The sequence below is a fragment of the Pelophylax lessonae genome, assembly GCF_965119305.1.
Source record: "Pelophylax lessonae genome assembly, chromosome: 2".
In the NCBI taxonomy this organism is placed as follows: Eukaryota; Metazoa; Chordata; class Amphibia; order Anura; family Ranidae; genus Pelophylax; species Pelophylax lessonae.
Window position 1 is genome coordinate 54,595,230 of NC_138769.1, and position 20,711 is coordinate 54,615,940.

A 20,711-nucleotide genomic window follows, 5' to 3' on the forward strand; every position below is an offset into this window, starting at 1 on the left:
GCAACAGAGCTAAAAAAATTAATAAATAAAAATAAAAAAATGAATTACTGTATATATTTACTGGGCTTAAGTACTGGATATATTGAAAACAGAACCAGAGGAACTTCAAGAACCAACATGCCACAAGCAAGTGTTGCTGGAGCTCGGTAGTCCCAAAACAGGAATTATTCCAGATTATCCAAGTGGATGAGTATAATGTATGTATACACACACGTAAATATATGCATGAGATACGTCAGCTTATTGTATGTGTGTGTGTGTGTGTGTGTGTGTATGTATGTGTATGTATATATATATATATAGATATAGATATAGATATAGATATATAATGATAGATAGATATAGATATATATATATACATTTTTTTTGTTTATTTTTTATTTATTTATTTATTTGTTTTGTATTTGATGAATTTGTTTCCCCTTTTTTTTGGCTGTCTGTTTTCTTCTTTCTGTAAAAATATGATAATAATGACTGTTCATTTTTTGGATAAAGGCTGGGTCCAGGATAGTTGAAAGGAGGTTCCTGTAACCCTCAGGAGCCATTTTAAGTCTATTACACCCTAAAAAAAAAAAAAAAACAAACACATAATTTTTTTACGTTTACCCATTAATTCATAGGCATCTCCCCTAAATGGCAAAAATTGGCCAATATCTTCCAGTTTTTACCAACATTTTAGGGAAATGAGAACTTATTTTGCTCATGCCCTAAATTATCAGTTTGTGCAAAGAAAATCCAAAAAAAATCTCTAAGTGAAAACAAATTAAAATAATTTACTTTAATTTGTAATTAACTACATTTATAGAGTTTTTGTGACCAGTAAAACTATTTTAACCCTTAAGTGGCACTTTGATTTTCTTGCAGGGTATAAGGTGTACGATCGGTTGATTTCAGCATTCGCTGGACATTTTACAAAGTTCTATTGAGCTGTGAAAACTTCTTGAACAGAATGCAGCTCTGAAATCCATCACACCAGCAAGATCTATTGACAGGGCTAAAGGATTTCGTGGTGGAACTCTGTATTCCTGCTAAGGAAACACCCAGTACATAATTATCAATAATAATAAACAAAACACCATGTGTATGGCATACTGATGGTTGTGCAACGATGCATGACCTTGGTGTGGCCCTAGATTAAGGAGGGTTACTTATATTAACACATATATGCATTCACATTAACCCCTTGTAAGTCTGTGTTTATACATTTGAAAATATTTAAACCCAAATAGTAAAATCTTATTGTGTATATATCCTAACCGAAGAACAAACACTGATAGCATTGCAGTTTACTGGTGATTAGATGTGGTGGCTGCATTTGTTTTCTTTTACTTTTCTCCACATTTTTTTTCTCATATTTTCTTGCCATTAACATACTTTCTGTCCTAGGGTGAAAACTGTACTGAGCAGCATTGTCATCCTAGGGCTGACAGTGTGTTAGGACTACATAACACCTCCCTCTCTTCTTGTGATTTGTAGTCCATGGAGATAGCAGGGGACAATGGTAATTGATACAATTCACAGGCAGAGAGTACAGGAAGTTTTCAGCTAACATGATTTATGGCTGGGTGAAAAGTTATTATTATTTTATTATTTTGCACTTCTCAAACAAATATAATGAAACATTATCAGTGGTATAGTAATTTATCCGTCTTTTTTTTTCCAATCTGCAGCCTTCATTAAAATGATACCTTGTTCAGGCCCCTCCTTATCCTTGTTCAGGCCCCTCGTATCCTTGTTTAGGCCCCTCCTTATCCTTGTTCAGGCCCCTCCTTATCCTTGTTCAGGCCCCTCCTTATCCTTGTTCAGGTCCCTCCTTATCCTTGTTCAGGCCCCTCCTTATCCTTGTTCAGGTCCCTCCTTATCCTTGTTCAGGCCCCTCCTTATCCTTGTTCAGGCCCCTCGTATCCTTGTTTAGGCCCCTCCTTATCCTTGTTCAGGCCCCTCCTTATCCTTGTTCAGGTCCCTCCTTATCCTTGTTCAGGCCCCTCCTTATCCTTGTTCAGGTCCCTCCTTATCCTTGTTCAGGCCCCTCCTTATCCTTGTTTAGGCCCCTCCGTATCCTTGTTTAGGCTGCTCCTTATCCTTGTTCAGGCCCCTCCTTATCCTTGCTCAGACCCCTCCTTATCCTTGTTTAGGCCCCTCCGTATCCTTGTTTAGGCCCCTCCTTATCCTTGTTCAGGTCCCTCTTTATTCTTGTTCAGGCCCCTCCTTATCCTTGTTCAGGCACCTCCTTATCCTTGTTTAGGCCCCTCCGTATCCTTGTTTAGGCTGCTCCTTATCCTTGTTCAGGCCCCTCCTTATCCTTGCTCAGACCCCTCCTTATCCTTGTTTAGGCCCCTCCGTATCCTTGTTTAGGCCCCTCCTTATCCTTGTTCAGGTCCCTCTTTATTCTTGTTCAGGCCCCTCCTTATCCTTGTTCAGGCACCTCCTTATCCTTGTTCAGGCCCCTCCTTATCCTTCTTCAGGAACCTCCTTATCCTTGTTCAGGCACCTCCTTATCCTTGTTCAGGCACCTCCTTATCCTTGTTAAGGCCCCTCCTTATCCTTGTTCAGGCACCTCCTTATCCATGTTCAGGCACTTCTTGTTATAGGATGACAACACTTTGTCTCCATCTCCCGATTATTCTCCCGTGTTGTCACCCTCTTACATGTGCTTCTAGTGGAATGCTTGTGCTTATGCAGGCATTGTATGCTGTTGTCACCATGAGGAAGTCACCCCACAGCAATAACATGCACCTGAAAACTGCAGGGTTGATTTACTAAAACTGAAGAGTGCAAAAACTGTTACAGCTTTGCATGATAGCCAATCAGCTTCTAACTTCAGCTTGTTCACTTAAAGCGTTAGTATTCACTGAGTAGAAAAAAAACCTGCAGGACAATGGCATAATGTGCTAGTATTTGCTTGAGAAGCAGTAGCACACCGAGCCAGTGAATGGCTGTGCAGCTGGGGTGTGTCAGGACACGTTTGATCATTGCTCTCCTGTTTAGTGTGGTCAGTTTTTGTTAGGAAAGCAAAAGGAATAGCAGGATCACCACTTATTTCACACTTTCGCATAAAAGTACATGGTACAGCAGACACATATCAGGAATATGAAGTGTTGGGATACCAACTGTTTTAAGCTTTGACAAAACAAAAAAAAACTTGAAGCTGATTGGTTTCTATACAGAGCTGCACCATATTTTGCACTCTCCAGTTTTAGTAAACCAACCCCTGCAAGTAGATGGGAAATACTGAATGGGCATCAGCAGCCCTAAGATGTAAAAAATGGAGGAAAAATGCAAAAACAATATTTTCCAAAAATAAAAGTAGGGTTCTCCATGATATACTGTGCTTCTACAAACAAAATATCATCCAGGTATGGTTTATATATAATTTAAACAGAAATTCCAGCTCTGTAGCAAATGTTTTTTAATTAATAGAAAATGTAAAATTGCAATTTTGTCACTATATATTATTGGAGAGTACCCATCACTATATATTGTTGGAGTGTACCCATCACTAAATATTATTGGAGAGTACCAGTCACTATATATTATTGGAGAGTACCTGTCACTATATATTATTGGAGAGTACCCATCACTATATATTGTTGGAGTGTACCCGTCACTAAATATTATTGGAGAGTACCAGTCACTATATATTATTGGAGAGTACCTGTCACTAAATATTATTGGAGAGTACCAGTCACTATATATTATTGGAGAGTACCTGTCACTATATATTATTGGAGAGTACCTGTCACTATATATTATTGGAGAGTACCCGTCACTAAATATTATTGGAGAGTACCCGTCACTATATATTATTGGAGAGTACCCGTCACTATATATTATTGGAGAGTACCCGTCACTAAATAGTATTGGAGAGTACCCGTCACTATATATTATTGAAGAGTACCCGTCACTATATATTATTGGAGAGTACCTGTCACTATATATTATTGGAGAGTACCCGTCACTACATATTATTGGAGAGTACCCGTCACTATATATTATTGGAGAGTACTCGTCACTATATATTATTGGAGAGTACGTGTCACTATATATTATTGGAGAGTACCCGTCACTAAATATTATTGGAGAGTACCCGTCACTATATATTATTGGAGAGTACCCGTCAGTATATATTATTGGAGAATACCCGTCACTATATATTATTGGAGAGTACCTGTCACTATATATTATTGGAGAGTACCCGTCACTATATATATTATCGATGGCATTACTATCAGCCCATCCCCGCATGCCAAGGTCCTAGGTGTTGTCCTGGACTCTGAACTCTCCTTCAAGCCCCACATCCAATCGCTGTCCAAATCTTGCCGCCTCAGCCTCCGCAACATCTCCAAAATACGCCCCTTTCTAACCAAAGACACAACAAAGCTCTTAGTTCACTCCCTGGTCATCTCGCGCCTCGACTACTGCAATTCCCTTCTCGTTGGCTTACCTTTACACAGGCTATCCCCCTTTCAATCCATCATGAATGCTGCCGCCAGACTCATCCACCTTACATATCGCTCAGTGTCCGGTGCTCCTCTCTGTCAAGCCCTCCACTGGCTTCCGCTCACCCAACAAATTAAATTCAAAATACTTACAACATCTTACAAAGCAATCCACAGCTTAGCCCCCAGCTACATCACTAGCCTAGACTCAAAATATCAACCTAATCGCTCTCTTCGTTCCTCTCAAAACCTCCTGCTCTCTAGCTCCCTCATCACCTCCTCCCATGCTCGCCTCCAGGACTTTTCCAGAGCCTCTCCAATCCTATGGAACTCCTTACCCTTATCTGTCCGATTATCTCCTACTCTATTAGCTTTTAGGCGATCTCTAAAAACCCTCCTCTTCAGAGAAGCCTATCCTACCCACACCTAACAAATATACCTCCATTTTCTCCATCAGCCCTTCCCCCACGGTTATTGCCTTTTGTTTCACTTGACCCTCCCTTCTAGATTGTAAGCTCTAACGAGCAGGGCCCTCTAGTTCCTCCTGTTTTGAATTGTATTGTAACTGGATTGTCTTCCCTAACATTGTAAAGCGCTGCGCAAACTGTTGGCGCTATATAAATCCTGTATATTAAGAATAATAATAATAATAATAATAATATATTATTGGAGAGTACCCGTCACTATATATTATTGGAGAGATCCTGTTACTATATATTATTGGAGAGATCCTGTCACTATATTTTATTGGAGAGTACCCGTCACTATATATTATTGGAGAGTACCTGTCACTATAGATTATTGGAGTGTACCCGTCACTACACTAAACAGGACAAACTGGCACAAGGAGGTAATAGCAGCTAGCACGCGGAGCTAGTAAGCCATTGGTTAATCTCCATCTTGGAGCTCTATGTTTTGGGCATACAATTTTTTGGCACTAACAACTTTTCATCATCGTGATGTATTTGGCATTGACGCTTATACCGCATGTTTCTTCAGCACAAAACTATCACACCCGAAAAACTAATTTATCACACCGGCAACACCAATACCAAATATATTCCTAACCCTTAAAGTAGAATGACAGCCAAAACAATTTTTAAATCTTTGATAGGCTGAAAAAAGCGATAAAATTTGTGGTTTTTTTTTTTGCTTTGTTTTTTTTTTTTTAAATTGTTGTCTGTGTCCCTATTGGGAACATTTTTGTCCACCTCCTATCCCAAATAGGATAGAAAAAAAAAAGGTTTTATTTAAAAATTGTATTAACATGTTAATAGGGATGTAGGTCAGGGAATACAAAATACAGCATCTCACAAAAGTGAGTACACCCCTCACATTTTTGTAAATATTTTATTACATCTTTTGAACACTGTTTCAACACTTTGCTACAATGTAAAGTAGTGAGTGTACAGCTTGTGTAAATGTGTAAATTTTCTGTCCCCTCAAAATAACTCAACACACAGTCATTAATGTCTAAATTGCTGGGCCCAAAGTGTCAATATTTTGTGTGGTTACCATTATTTTCCAGCACTGCCTTAACCCTCTTGGGCATGGAGCTCACCAGAGCTTCACAGGTTGCCACTGGAGTCCTCTTCCACTCCTCCATGACGACATCACGGAGCTGGTGGATGTTAGAGACCTTGCGCTCCTCCACCTTCCGTTTAAAGCGGAGTTCCACCCAAAAGTGGAACTTCCGCTTTAGGGAGTCCTGACCCCCTGACATGCCACATTTGGCATATCATTTTTTTGGGGGGGGAGCGGGTACCTAGTTTTGACAGGTACCCGCTCCCACTTCCGCTCGGAGCGCCGCGGCGCCCCGAGCGGAAGTTTTCCTCTCCCCCTCCCTCCCTGCAATCTTCTGGGACATGTCAAAGGTCCCAGAAGATTGGCGGCCAATCACGGCGCGCAGCGCAACTCGCGCATGCGCAGTGGGTACCCGGCCGTGAAGCCGCAAACTGTCACAGCCGGGTGCCCACAGCAGTGATGCTGGCGCCGAGGGAGAGGATCGAGGCTTCGGGCGGCCGCATCGCTGGACCGTTGGACAGGTGAGTGAATGGCTGGAACTCCTCTTTAAGGATGTCACACAGATGCTCAATAGGGTTTAGGTCTGGAGACATGTTTGGCCAGTCCATCACCTTTACCCTCAGCTTCGTTAGCAAGGTAGGGGTCATCTTGGAGGTGTGTTTGGGGTCGTTATCATGTTGCAATACTGCCCTGCGACCCAGTCTCTGAAGGGAGGGGATCATGCTCTGCTTCAGTATGACACAGTATATGCTGGCATTCATGGTTCCCTCAATGAACTGTAGCTCTCCAGTGTCGGCAGCACTCATGCAGCCCCAGACCATAACACTCCCACCACCATGCTTGACTGTAGACAAGACACACTTGTCCTTGTACTCCTCACCTGGTTGCCGCCACACACGCTTGACACCATCTGAACCAAATACGTTTATCTTGGTCTCATCAGAGCACAGGACATGGTTCCAGTAATCCATGCCCTTAGTCTTCTTGTCTTCAGCAAACTGTTTGTGGGCTTTCTTGTGCATCATCTTTAGAAGAGGCTTCCTTCTGGGAGGACAGCCATGCAGACCAATTTGATGCAGTGTGCGGCGTATGGTCTGAGCACTGACAGGCTGACCCCCCACCCCATTCAACCTCTGCAGCAATGCTGGCAGCACTCATACGTCTATTTTCCAAAGACAACCTCTGGATATGAGGCTGAGCATGTGCACTCAACCTCTTTGGTCGACCATGACGAGGCCTGTTCTGAGTGGAACCTGTCCTGGTAAACCCCTGTATAGTCTTGGCCACCATGCTGCAGCTCAGTTTCAGGGTCTTGGCAATCTTCTTATAGCCTAGGCCATCTTTATGTAGAGGAACAATTTTTTTTTTTCAGATCCTCAGGGAGTTCTTTGCCATGAGGTGCCATGTTGAACTTCCAGTGACCAGTATGAGAGAGTGATAACACCAAATTTAACACACCTGAGACCTTGTAACACTAATGAGTCACATGACACCGGGGAGGAAAAATGGCTAATTGGGCCCAATTTGGACATTTTCACTTAGGGTTGTACTCACTGTTGTTGCCAGCAGTTTAGGCAATAATGGCTGTGTGTTGAGTTATTTTGAGGGGACAGTAAATTTACACTATTATACAAGCTGTACACTCACTACTTTACATTAGAGCAAAGTGTCATTTCTTCAGTGTTGTCACATGAAAAGAAATAATAACATGTTTACAAAAGATGAGGGGTGTACTTAATTTTGTGAGATACTGTATATGCAAACTAAGCTCCATCTTTAACTGCTTCCAGGACCGCCCGCCGCACATTTGCCTTCCTGCTCGAACCGACATAGCCCTATGTCGGCCGCGCGCTTGGTGCTGGGGGGCAAGTGCAGCGGGGATGCCAATGCATGGGGCCGGTGGCCGCGATCGCTCCCCGCTGAGAGAGAAGGACGGGCACCTATTGTAAGCACAGCTGACCGTTCTTCTCTCTGAAATGATCACAGAGCGCCTGTGATCCTTCTATATAGGATCACAGGTCTCTATGATCATTTCAGAAGCCCCTCCGCCCACAGTTAGTAAACACTCCCCTGGGCTCACATTTAACCCTTTCATCACCCCTAGGTTAACCCCTTCCCTGCCAGTGTCATTAGTACAGTAACAGTGCATATTTTTAGCACTGATTACTGTAGTAATGTCACTGATCCCCCCAAAAGTGTCAAAAAGGTCAGTTAGGGTCCGATCTGTCCGCTGCAATGTTGCAATCCCGCTAAAAATCACAGTACGCCGCCATTACTAGTAAAATTAAATAAATAAATAAAAATTACATAAATCTTTCCCCTAGTTTGTAGACGCGATAACCTTTGCGCAAACCAATCAAAATACGCTTATTGTGATTTTTTTTTTTACCAAAAATATGTAGCAGAATACAAATTGACCTAAAAGGATGAAAAATGTTGATTTTTTTTTTTTTTTTTTTGGGTATGTTATACAGTATTGCAGAATGTGAAAAATATTGTTTTTTTTTTTCAGAATTGTCGCTCTATTTTTGTTTACAGCGCAAAAAAATAAAAATCGCACAGGTGATCAAATACCACAAAAAGAAAGCTCTATTTGTGGGGAAAAAAAGGACATCAATTTTATTTCAGTACAGTTTTGTATATATACTGGAATTTACGCAGCTATATACGACTGCGCAATTTTCTGTTTAACCACTTAAGCCCCGGAAGATTTTACCCCCTTCCTGACCAGACCCCTTTTTTCAACTTGGCACTTCGTGACTTTAACTGACAATTGTGCGGTCATGCAATGTGGTACCCAAACAAAATTTACGTCCTTTTTTTCCCACAAACAGAGCTTTCTTTTGGTGGTATTTGATCACCTCTGCGCTTTTTATTTTTTGCGATATTAATAAAAAAAGAGCGAAAATTTTGCAAAAAAATGACATTTTCAACTTTGTCTTTTAAAAAATATCCAATATACTCAATTTATGTCTTTTTTTTTTGGCCAAAATATATTAAGCTACATGTCTTTGACAAAAAAAATTCAATGAGCGTATTTTTATTGGTTTGCGCAAAAGTTATAGCGTCTACAATCTATGGTGTAAATACTGAAATTTACGCAGCTTTAATTTCTGACTGCCTATCTCATTTCATGAAGTCCTAAAATGGCAGGGCAGTACAAAACCCCCCCAAACTACCACTTTTTGGAAAGTAGACATCCTAAGGAATGTTCTGAGAGGCATGTTGAGCTCATTGAATATTTCATTTTTTTGTCACAGGTGTTTGAAAAATGACTAAAAAAAAAATATTTTTTTTTTTTTACACAAAGTTGTCATTGAAATGATATATTGCTCACACATGCCATGGGTATATGTGTAATTACACCCCAAAATATATTCTGCTGCTTCTCCTGAGTACAGGGATACCACATATGTGAGACTTTTTGGGAGCCTAGCTGTGTACGGGAGCCCGAAAACAAATCACCACCATCAGAATTTCAAAGGGCGTAAATTTTTCATTGCATTTTCTCACTACCTATAACGGTTTAGGAGGCCCTGAAATGTCAAGATACCACAAAACCCCCCCAAATGACCCCATTTTGGAAAGTAGACACCCCAAGCTGTTTGCTGAGAGGCATGGTTAGTCCATGGAATATTTTATATTTTGCCACAAGTTTTGGGAAAATTACAATTTTTTTTTTTTTCACACAACCTTGTCACTAAAAGATAAATTTCTCACACATGACATGGTTATATGTGGAATGACACCCCAAAATACATTCTGCCGCTTCTCCTGAGTATGGGGATGCCCCATGTGTGAGACTTTTTGGGAGCCTAGCTGTGTACAGGACCGCGAAAACCAATCAACACTCTCAGGTTTTCTAATGGCGTAAATTGTGCATGTCACCTCTGCACTACCTGTCACAGTTTCGGAGGCCCTAAAATTCCAAGATAGCGCACCCCCCCCCCCCAAATGACCCCATTTTGGAAAGTAGACACCCCAAGCTATTTGCTGAGAGGCATGGTGAGTCCATGGAATATTTTATATTTTGCCACAAGTTTCGGGAAATTTATATATATATATTTTTTTTTTTCACAAAGTTGTCAGTAAATGATATATTGCTCACACATGCCATGGGTATATGTGAAATGACACCCCAAAATACATTTTGCTGCTTCTCCTGAGTACAGGGATACCCCATGTGTGAGACGTTTTTGCAGTCTAGCCGAGTACAGGTCCCCGAAAACCAATCCCCACTTTCAGGCTTTCCAAGGGCGTAAATTGTTGATTTCACTCCTGACTACCTATCACAGTTTCGGAGGCCCTAAAATTCCAAGATAGCACAAAACCCCCCCAAATGACCCCATTTTGGAAAGTAGACACCCCAAGCTATTTGCTGAGAGGCATGGTGAGTCCATGGAATATTTTATATTTTTCCACAAGTTCCGGGAAATATATATATATATATATATATATATATATATATATATATATATGTATATATATATTTCTTTTTTTTTTTACACAAAGTTGTCAGTAAATTATATATTGCTCACACATGCCATGGGTATATGTGAAATGACACCCCAAAATACATTCTGCTGCTTCTCCTGAGTACAGGGATACCCCATGTGTGAGACTTTTTTGCAGTCTAGCCGAGTACAGGTCCCCGAAAACCAATCCCCACTTTCAGGCTTTCCAAGGGCGTAAATTGTTGATTTCACTCCTGACTACCTATCACAGTTTCGGAGGCCATGAAATGCCAAGACAGCACAACCGCCCCCTCCCCCCCAAAAGACCCCTTTTCGGAAAGTAGACACCCTAAGCTATTTGCAGAGAGGCATGTTGAGTATTTTGCAGATCTCACTTTTTGTCACAAAGTTTTGGAAATTGAAAAAAGGGGAAAAAAATGCATTTTCCTGTTTTTTCTTCATTTTCCAAAAAAAATGAGAGCTGCAAAATACTCACCATGCCTCTCAGCAAATAGATTGGAGTGTCTACTTTGCAAAATTGGGTAATTTGGGGGGGTTTTGTGCCATCTTGGCTTTTTATGGACTTCAAAAGTGTGATAGGTAGTAAGGAGTGAGATCAACAATTTACGCCCTTAGAAAGACAGAAGGTGGGGATTGGTTTTCCGGGTCCTGTACGCAGCTAGACTGCCAAAAAGTCTCAAACATGGGATATCCCTGTACTCAGGAGAAGCAGCAGAATGTATTTTCGGGTGTCATTTCACATATACCCATGGCATGTGTGAGCATTATATCATTTACTGACAACTTTGTGTAAAAAAACAAAAAAACAAAAAAATTATAATTTTCCCGAAACTTGTGGCAAAATATAAACTATTCCATGGACTCACATGCTTCTCAGCCAATAGCTTGGAGTGTCTACTTTGCAAAATGGGGTCATTTGGGGGGGGTTTTGTGCTATCTTGAAATTTCAGGGCCTCTGAAACTGTGACAGGTAGTCAGGGTAAAATCAGCAATTTACGCCATTAGAAAACCTGAAGATGGGGATTGGTTTTCGGGGGCACGTACACAGCTAGGCTCCCAAAAAGTCTCACACATGTGGTATCCCTGTACTCAGGAGAAGCAAAAGAATGTATTTTGGGGTGTCATTTCACATATTCCCATGGCATGCGTGAGCAATATATCATTTAGTGACAACTTTCTGTAAAAAAACAACAACAAAAAAAAAATAATAATTTTCCCGAAACTTGTGGCAAAATATAAAATACTCCATGGACTCACCATGCTCTCAGCAAATAGCTTTGGGTGTCTACTTTTCAAAAAGGGGTCATTTGGGGGGTGTTTGAACTGTCCCGACATTTTATGCTCATCTTATCCACACATCACCCACTCTTCTAACCACTTGAAAACCAAGCCTTTTCTGTGCCTTTTTGTTTACATGAAAAAATATTTTTTTCTTACTAGAAAATTACTTTGAACCCCCAAACATTATATATTTCTTTAAAGCAGAGGCCCTATAGAATAAAATGGTGGATGTTGCAAATTTTTTTGTCACACGGTATTTGTGCACAGATTTTCCAAACGCAATTTTTGCGAAAAAAATACATTTTTTTTATTTATTGCACAAATACACTATATAATTCCAATTTTTTTGGTAAAATTTAAAAGATGATCTTATGCCGAGTACATAAATACCAAACATGACATGCTTTAAAAATTGAGCACGCCTGCGCAGCAGGAACAAAGTACGTACATTTTTAAAAACCTTTAAAAGTCTCTACAGGTTACCACTTTAGACTTACAGAGGAGGTCTACTGCAAGAATTACTGCACTCGACCTGGCGTTCGCGGCGATACCTCACATGCATGCTGCAATTGCGGTTTACATATGACACAAGACCAACGCTTGCGTGCGCCATTGCGCGCAAGCACGGGGGGAAAGGGGGGGGGCTTGAATTTTTTTTATGTTATTTTGACACCTTTCCTTTCATTTTTTTTTTTTTTATAATTTTTATTGTTATCACAGTGAATTTAAATATCCCCTATGATAGCAATCTGTAGTGATAGGTACTCTTTTTTAAAAAAATTGGGGTCTGTTAGACTCTAGATCTCTCCTCTGACCTTAACGCATCTGACCACACCAAAATTGGTGTGATAAAATACTTTCCCAATTTCCCAATGGCCCTTTATTTCTGGCGAAACAGAAGTCATGAAATGCTCGTAGCTTCCGGTATCTTAGGCCATAGAGATGATTGGAGCCATTCTCATCTCCAATTAGCTCTATGGTTAGATAACTGAACCACCGGCTGCACTCTCGGGTTAACCGGTGGGACAGGAAAGCCCGAGAAAATCCACGGAAGGCTGCGGAAGGCGGCGTGGGGGGGGGGGGGGAGTCCGCTCCCACTGCATGTAAAAGCAGTCTAGCGGCCAATTACCTGCTAGGATTGCTTTTACATGTAAGCCGACCGCTGGCTGTAAAAAACGATACCAAGATGATGCCTAAATCTGCAGGCATCATCCTGGTACAACCACTCAAAGTCCAGCAACGTACCAGTACATTGCTGGTCCTTGTTTGGCATATAGGTTTTTTTTTTTTTCATGCAGCCTGTGGGCTGAAGGAAAAAAAAAAGAGAACCTATCAGAAATCAGCACAGGAATAATGTGTAGTATTATCCACCATTAACCGCCCAAACAATGACCCACTGAATTTAATGATGGGTATACACGACACTATCCACGTATACCAAAATAGGATTTTAACTGCAGTGCTGAAATCAGAAAATCACCACAGCTGCTATCAGCAAAGGTATCCATATATGCTGAGCGCAAACGCTGTTTGTGTCAGAATATATAAAATCAATGTCGTGGCAGCCGACGAGTACCTGCAAGAGAAACAGGTCACAAAAGAATGAAAAAACAAACATAGTACATTAAAAGTACAGTAGGAAGAGTAGAAGAACATATAAAATGACTGACACAACAACAGTTTTTGGATCCTTTTATTTTTTTTTCTAACTGTTTCTTGATTTCTTGATTTGGGACTGCGATCTTCCAGCTTGGGTCTCTCAAAATGTCGATGGACATCCAACATCTTTCGAGACCCTGTGTTTGTGTGCCCTACACTGTGTCGTGCTGTACCCTACACTAATACTCCACTAGTGTATGGTAGCGCTCAAATACGTTCCCCGATGCAGAGATCAGGTTGGTCAGGACATTTGGGACAATAATAACGGGTGTCACGCCTACATCTGCGCCTGCTACAGACACAACATCTTCTTTGGGGCCATCTTTGGGTAGGGGTACTCGGGAGGACATAAGAAAAATGTCTCTAATGCAGCCAGCTCACTGCATCTGGAAGGGGAAATTGGGCAGGCATGCCTCCTGGGTACAGGTAGGCAAGGATGATCTCTTCCTGGAATTCCCGGAAAGATCCAGTTCGTCCTGACGCCCTGTATAGGACAAAGGCGTTCAGCATAGCCAATTGGTAAAGGTAAACAGACACTTTTTTGTACCAGCGTCTGGCTTTACGGGCAACTAAATACGGTGCCAAAAGCTGGTAGTTAAGGTCCACCCCTCCCATATTAAGGTTATATTCGTGGACACAGAGGGGTTTCTCCATAACGCCAGTTGCCGTAGGGATCGTCGTGTCTGCGTGAAGGGAGGACAGAACATAAACATCCCGTGTATCCTTCCACTTCACCGCAAGCAATTTGTCCGTTTTCAAGCAGGCTCTCGCCCCCCGACTAAGACGGGAATTTACAAGCCGTTGGGGGAAGCCCCGGCGATTAGGTCGCACGGTGCCACATGCGCCAATTTGTAAATCGAGAAGGTGACTAAATAGTGGCACGCTTGTGTAAAAGTTGTCCACGTACAAATGGTACCCCTTCCGGATAAGGGTGACACCAAGTCCCAAACAATCTTACCGCTGCTCCCTATGTAGTCTGGGCAGTTCGGGGGCTCCACACAGCTATCTTTTCCCTCATAGACCCGGAAACTAACTGTATAGCCTGTGGCCCTGTCACACAATTTATACAGCTTGACCCTGTACTTGGCACGCTTGCTGGGGAGGTACTGTTTCATAGCAAGGCGGCCAGCAAAGATGTATAGTAACTAAGTAGAACTACTTCACTACTGTACTTAAGTACCGAAAGGCGGTATCTGTACTTTCCTAGAGTAGAATTTTTTTCTCCTACTTCCACTTTTACTTCACTACATTTTTTCGATGATTTCAATACTTCTACTCCAATATTTTTTTTTTGTGCTGCATAGTTACTCGTTACAATTATAAAAATTACCACTGCCAGAACAGTAGATGGCAGGTTTCATGAAGCTCAAAACGTGTATTATCAGCGCATACGAAAATAAATGCTACTGTATGTATGAATAAAAGCTGCATTTGATATAATAAAAAACAATATGATGTTCAAACTTTTGACTTCTTTCTTTAATAACTACATAACACAGTACTTGTACTTTTACTTTCAGTACTTGAGTAGCAATTTTTTTTTCAAAACTACTGGTACTTTTACTTTCAGTACTTGAGTAGCAAAATTTTTAAAAAAACTACTTGCAATACTTAAGTACAAAAAATGTTGAATACTTTAGTACTTCTACTCAAGTCACTTTTTGATCGAGCACTTGTACTTTTACGCAAGTATGGGTTTCGAGTACTTTATACAACTCTGGCGGCCAGTAAATTTAATCAGGGACTCGTCAACGCAGACAACTTGTTCGGGGGTAAACAAGGCTGCAAACCGCTGATTGAAGTGGTCTATTAGGGGCCGAATTTTGTGGAGCCGATCGTATTCAGGGTCTCCCCGAGGACGACAGATTTCATTGTCGCTGACATGCATAAATCGCAGAATTTGCTCGTATCTCCCCCTGGACATGGAGGCAGAGTACATGCGCATATGGTGAACTGGGCTAGTGGACCAATATAGCCGCAATTCACTCTGTTTGGTTATGCCCATGTGGAGGGAAAGGCCCAGAAAGATCTTAAATTCGGAAACCGTTATAGGTTTCCAGCCGAATTGTCTGGCAAGGGGCGAATTTGGGTTGGCGGCGATGAATTGTTGTGCGTATAAATTTGATTGATCCACAATAAATCTGTAAAGATCTTCCGTGAAGAACAGCTCATAAAAGTTCAGGGGCGTAAAACCAGCTGTCTCCACGTGGATTCCAGGTTGGGCAGTGAATGGGGGAAGTACTGGCGCTGTAGAATCAGTGGGTTGCCAATTGGGATATGCCAGCGCATCAGGGAGGGCACTATGGGCTCTACAGGCCTGTCTACGAATACGCGGTAGCTGCAGGCCACTACTTGTGCTAGCCACCGCACCAGCTTCAACTGCACTTAGGGGACTCGCCACGTCACCAGGTGCTACTGCAGTGCTGTTCGTACTAGGTCCAGGGTGTACTAGGCCGCTGGCGCTTGCCAGGTCGCCAGAAGGATGAGTGGCACTAGTAACCACACTCTGCTCCATACGAGCACCCTGCGATTCCTGCATCTCAACAACTCCAGAATGGGGTCGGGTACGCCTGGGTCTAACAGGGACCCATCTGTCGTCGGAGCTATCTGTCAGGGAGCCGCTGCTGTCATCTGGTTCGTATACTGACAGTAATTCGGTCACTGTAGCTTCCCCATCGCTATCAGATGACACGGCCAACATACTATAAGCCTCTTCACCACTGTACAAACGTTTGGACATTTTGGTAACTAAATTTACCTGTACAGTGGTGTTGACTCACAGGTAATAAAAGCACCTGGTTGTCAAGGACTATTTCAAGTGCTACCAAAAAAAATGCTAATGCTAGCAGGGATCAGGCCTGACTCTGCTAACACAGCGGTTTTGTGTGTTGTGTTTATTTGTAAGTGACAGTAATCTATTGATTACTACACTTGCCTGGGTGAAAGGGTTAAACGCAGGTGCTGGCAGGAATCAGTGCTGATCGTGCAAACACCGCGTTTTGGGAACCCTAAACATTGGGGCGCTAGTATAGTTCTGATCAGATCAGATATTGATCTGTTCAAACACTATACTAGTAATGGAAGTGTATGTGCGTGTGTGTGTGTGTGTGGTAATCAAGGGGTTATTTCTAACTATGCGCCGGGGATGGCGGGGACCCTAAACCTCCTTTGGGATAGAAACGAACTCGCTAGCGCAACCTCAAGTCACAATCACACTAATACAAAATACAGTAAAAACAGTATATTATGTGTGTATTAGTGTGCAATGTGACAGGGGGGGAAGGGGTTAACTGGATGTGATCAGGGGGGGATGAGGGGGTTAAATCTTTATTGGGAGGGGCTGGCGGGTATCCTAAGGATAAAAGGAATGGTGGCAAGCGCTAAACCTGGTCACAAGTCACACTTATACGGGTATATAGAAAATGCTATAAACTTTATACAGTGTGTGTTGTGACAGGGGGTGTAGGGGTGATCAGGGGGGGGGTCAGGGGGTAAATCTTTATTGGGGGGGTGGCGGGGACCCTAAACCTTCTTGAGACAGAAACGTAGTCGCCTGCGCTAATTCTGATCACAATCACACTAATACAAAAATACAAAAACACTGTATATTACGTTTGTATTAGTGTTGAATGTGACAGAGGGGTAGGGGTTAACTGGAGGTGATCAGGGGGGGATCAGGGGGGATCAGGGGGTTAAATCTTTATTGGGGGGGTGGCGGGTAATTTAAGTGGAAAAGGGGGGGTCGCAAGCGCTACACCTGACCACAAATCACACTTATACAGGTATATAGGAAAATGCTATATGCTGTATACAGTGTGTGTTGTGACAGGGGGTGTAGGGGTTAACTAGGTGGGCGATCGGGGGTTAAATGTGCCTATCTAAGTGTATGTGACTGTGCTTGGTGCAGTTACTCACAGTTAGATGTGCTCTCCTCTCGAGATGAATCCAAAAAGGATCATGGGAGAGGAGAGCACGTCTTTTCTGAGCCTGTGTTTACATTTCACAGGCTCAGAACAGGATCTGATTGGGCAGGACCGATCTACAGGTCCAGGCCAAAAATCATTGGCCTGGACCTGATGACTGATCGGTTCTGAACCCAATCCAGCCATCGGTGTCGGCGGGGACACGCGGGAGCGCGCACAGGACCGGCGGGAAGTAGCGACGTAGACCTACGTCACTCTGCCTGGCCGGGGCTGACTGCCGCAGTAAATATACTGTGCGCAGTCGGCAAGTGGTTAAGTAACACAATGCTGAATCGCAAAAAAATTGCCTGATCATTAAGGGAGGGGGAAACCTTCCGGTCCAGAAGTGGTTAATGTGAAGTACATTTTTTTGTTTTGGACAGAATAGCTATGGCAAAACACCACTGTTAGCTTTTTATTGATGTCTGGTTTCCCATTGTGGCATTCCACTCTTTCTATGGTGTATGTTTATGAAACTGGGAATTTTTCTCTCAGTTCACTTCTCGGCAGTTTTCAGAGGAACATGATCTCCTCTGGCACCCTGTTTATGAAGCGGAGAACTTCACTTCTCACAGGGAGAACAGAAGAGAAGTTTTTCCTCTGAAAACAGCCGAGATTCATGTAAAAGGGCTGCCTGTAATCTCGTGAGACATAGCGAGATTATAGTACGAGAAAATCACTGAAACACTCTGGTGCCAGTTTATTAACTGCTTTCGGACTGCCCGCCGCAGAAAAATTGCGGCAGGCTGGCCCTACTGCGCGAACCGCCGTAGGTATACACCGCCGCAGTGCTCCCGCCCCCACTCGGCAGCGGGGACTCTGATGCACGGGGGCAGGCGGCTCCGATTGCCGCCTGGCACCCGCGATCGTTCCCCGCTGAGAGAGAAGGACGAGCAGCTGTTGTAAACACAGCCAACCGTTCTTCTCTCTGGAAAGATCACAGAGCTCCTGTGATCCTTCTATATAGGAACACAGGTCTCTGTGATCATTTCACAAGCCCCGCCCCAAAACAGTTAGAAACACGCCCCTAGGTACACATTTAACCCTTTGATCACCCCGGGGTTAACCCCTTCCCTGCCATTGGCATTATTACAGTAACAGTGCATATTTTTAGCACTGATTACTGTAGTAATGTCACTGGTCCCCCCAAAAGTGTAAAAAATGTCAGTTAGGGGTCCGATCTGTCCACCGCAATGTCGCAGTCCCGCTAAAAATCGCAGATCGCCGCTATTACTAGTAAAAAAAACAAATAATAAAAATTATATAAATCTTTCCCGTAGTTAGAAGACGCGATAACTTTTGCGTGAACCAATCAAAATACGCTTATTGCGATTTTTTTTTTTTTTTACCAAAAATATGTAGCAGACAACAAATTGGCCTAAAATGTTAAAAAAATTTTGATTTTTAAATTTTTTTTTTTGGGAATGTTATATAGCAGTGATTTTGTCTTTTCTCCCTGATTCTCCACCTCCAGGTTGGTGAATCTGGGAGTGTGAATTCTGGCACAGATCGCCAGTGATCGCAGCTTCATAAACTGGGCGTTTCTGTGTAAGTCAATGACAGATACTCCATGTGTAGAGATGATCAGCAGGGAACATGTTCTCCCAGATCATCTCTGTTTCATAAAACGATAATGATCCAAGATGAGCTGCGATCATCAGGATCACTGCTCATCTCAGGTATCATAAACGGACAGCTATGTGTCCGGGTGGCCATTGAAAGTAGGGGAAAATATATAAAAAAATAAGTTTGTAAACAAAAAGGAAGTTAAGAGAATATAATATTTTGAGTTGTAATTGTAACAGAAGGAGAGGAAATACTTTTGTTCTGGTGATAATTATGTAAGAAAGCATTTCTCTTGCTTTGAAGAGATCTTCTTTCACTTCCCATTACATGTTGAGACAGGAAGTGAAGGAGAATCTCCCTTATGAGATACAGATAGTAAAACATAAATAACAAGTGTTTAACCACTTGCCGACCGCTCACAATAATTGTACTGCAAGCAGGCGGCAGGCAGAGGGACAATCACGTACATGTACGTGACGGCCTTCTGAGGCTACGTTCACATGTTAGCGCAGCGGACCGCGGGCAGAATCGCGGGTCGCATGATGCCCCAAAGAAGCTCTTGTACCTTTTTTGGGCATCATGCGACCCGCGATTTTGTGTGTGCGATGTTACCGCAATTCGGCAGGCGGAAATCGCGGCAACATCGCACAGGGTTTGGGGTGCCATTGCAAATCAACGGCAACACACAGGTGCCCCGCGATTTGCAATGATTTCCGGATCGCGGGCAGAATTGCGGTGATTCTGCCCGCGATCCGCTACGCTAATATATGAACGTAGCCTTATGGGTTTGGGTGGTGCACTCTCTACCAACCAATGCTGTGATTGGATGCAGCAGGAGTTTGGCAGCAGATTTCGGCCAATGATTTTGGGTGAAATCAGCTGATCGGCTGGGTCCAATCACACACAGAGTTCAGTGTGTACAGGGAACAGCGGTTTGGCTGTTTCGTCTCCCTGAAAAGCATAAAAAAAGTAAAAGCAGCACACATTTTTTGGCACACAGTTAACCCCTCTGATTGCCCCTAGATGTTAACCTCTTCCCAGACAGTGACAGCGTATGGTATTATCACTGATCACTGTATTAGAGTCACTATTGATGTCAGTGTCAGTTCATGACAACCCAAATAGTGTCTGTTAGCGCCAGATTTCCTGCCACCCTATAACAGTCCCACTATAAGTCGTTGATCAGAGTATAGAGCAGGAGCAGACGGTCCATAGGGGGCGCAGGGGTGCCGCCCCCCCCTAGTTTGCATGCGGGGAGCTGGACTCATACATTTGTATGAATTCATTTTTTTTTTTCAAGTCACATGATTAGAGGCTGTAATTGGCTTGAAAAATGTTGGGCATGGGCCGCAGAGCACTGCGTCCCGAGCACACCCACTAGTGACACTAGCGAACCAATATTCGCGATTGTCTTCTGGCTTCTCCTCCCGGCCAATCAGGACAGGAGGCGGATCAGGTTGACCAGGAGGAGAAACCAAGGAAGCTGTGGAGGGGCCGAGTGTGGGGGACCGTAGAGAGGTGAGCGCGGGGGGGGGGGGGACCATGAAGAGCTGATTGCTGACATGGGGGGGGGGTTTGTTTGCCGCCCCCCCCCCCAAAAAAATGTTAGTACCAGCCCCCACTGGTATAGAGTATGTAGCTGCGTAAATTCCATTATATATACAAAAGCAAAAAATGCCCTGGTCATAAAGGGGGTAAAACCTGCCAAGGTTCAAGTGGTTAAATCATTCCCTACTATATTCAAAACTAAAAAAGTTTTGTTTTTAGAGCCTATCTTTTAGAGCCTATCATTTACTTTCACTCTA